Consider the following 2,193-nt stretch of genomic DNA (forward strand, 5'->3'; position numbering starts at 1 on the left):
GCCCACCGTGAATGCGTCTCTCCTCCCGGTGTTCCGCTTTTAAAAGTGACCCTGTAAACTGGAGACCTTCAGCTGAACGTGTCAGTGTTTGTGGAGTTTACACATCTGTTGAAACACAGAGGGAGTTCCTGGGAATGCAAACTAGTTTAGTTTTTATTAAGATTTCAAAATATCCTCATCAGATATTTAATGATGGTCTAAAGACGTTTATGAGGGATGCATCCGGCTGAGAGTCTCCAGTTAACAGGGTCACTGTTTAAACCAAAACACCGGTCGATCAAAATTTTTTTTGTCAAAATTTTTTTTGTCAAAATTTTTTTTGTCAAAAAATTTGTTGTCAAATTTCTATTGTCAGGGGTTTTTTTTCAAATTTTCTTTTTGTCAAAAATTTTTTTTTCAAAACTTTTTTTTCAAATTTTTTTAAAAAAAAAATTTCTTAGTAAAATTTTATTTTTTAATTTTTTTTGTCAAATTTTTTTTGTCAATTTTTTTTTGTCAAATTTGTGTCAACGTTTATGAGGGATGCATCCGGCTGAGAGTCTCCAGTTAACAGGGTCGCTGTTTAAACCAAAACACCGGCCGATCTCTGCGATCACGGCTTTTTGAGTTCAAAAGGATTTTAAAGCCGTGTTGAAACGTCTTTGCTACTCGCGCTTATCTCCTCTCACGTGTTGATTCATTCTTTGCTTTTTCCATGTTTATAACAGCAGGCTCAGGTTTTTCTGCTTTTGGAGCAAAATTTCAAATTTGAGGAAAATTTATTTTTTCGACAGGCTGTAGATCAACTTTTTTGTAAAAAAATTTTTGTCAAATTTTTTTTTGTAAAAAAAATTTTTGTCAAAAAAATTTTGTCAAATTTTTTTTTCAAGTATTTTTTTTGTCAAAATTTTTTTTTTTCAAAAATGTTTTTTTTCCCAAAAAAAAAATTTTCAAATTTTTCTTTGTAAAAAATTTTTTGGTAAAAAAATTTGAGGATTTTAAAGCCGTGTTGAAACGTCTTTGCTACTCGCGCTTATCTCCTCTCACGTGTTGATTCAGTGAATCCATCTGTGATGAAATATAGCACCATCTAAAACAGACCAGCTGAGTCTCTTCATGCTAACAGGCTAACTGTTGTGTTGCTCATAATGATACCTGCCTGTCCGTCTGCTTCTATGGTGTCATCTGTGATGAAATATAGCACCATCGCGAGGGATGCATCCGGCTGAGAGTCTCCAGTTAACAGGGTCGCTGTTTAAACCAAAACACCGGCCGATCTCTGCCACGGCTTTTTGAGTTCAAAAGGATTTTAAAGCCGTGTTGAAACGTCTTTGCTACTCGCGCTTATCTCCTCTCACGTGTTGATTCATTCTTTGCTTTTTCCATGTTTATAACCACAGGCGCAGGTTTTTCTGCTTTTGGAGCAAAATTTCAAATTTGAGGAAAATTAATTTTTTCGACAGGCTGTGGATCAACTTTTTCTGTCAAATTTTTTTTGTTAATTTTTTTTTTTGTCAAAATCTTTTTTGTAAAAAAATGTGTTGTCAAATTTTTTTTGTCAACATTTTTTTTTTTTCAAATTTTTTTTTGTCAAAACTTTTTTTTTCAAAAAAATTATTTTTCAAATTTTTCTTTGTAAATTTTTTTTTAGTTAAATTTTTTTTTGTCAATTTTTTGTCAACGTTTATGAGGGATGCATCCGGCTGAGAGTCTCCAGTTAACAGGGTCGCTCTTTATACTGGAACACCGGTTTTTAGAATCTGTCTTCTTGCTTTAAGTCGAGCGTTTCAGACGATTTGAATCTTCCCTGTGCAAGTTCAGAAACAGCACAAGAGGAATCTCCTTCATGCTAACAGGCTAACTGTGGAGTCGCTCATAATGATGCTGGCCCGTCTGTCTCCTTCTATGGCGTCCTCTCCGTTGTATGGCCTTTGTCTCTTTCTTACTGCCCTCTACTGGTCTGACAGTGTAGTGCAGTTACTTTTATTGCTTCTCCGTACATCAGGCCTCGGTGGAAACGCAGTCATCTGTGATGAATGGCATTCCTCTGTGTTACTGCCCTCTACTGGTCTGGTGGTGTAGTGCATTTACTTTTTTTCCTCCATACGTCACTGGCCTGATTTACACAATCTACCCGGGACTTCAGCCCGCGGTCCAAACGCAGACAACAATGGGGGACCAGGAACCTTTTAGTTCAGGGGGAAGTAGTTCTGG

Source organism: Notolabrus celidotus, chromosome 19 (assembly GCF_009762535.1).
Source record: "Notolabrus celidotus isolate fNotCel1 chromosome 19, fNotCel1.pri, whole genome shotgun sequence".
Classification (NCBI taxonomy): Eukaryota; Metazoa; Chordata; class Actinopteri; order Labriformes; family Labridae; genus Notolabrus; species Notolabrus celidotus.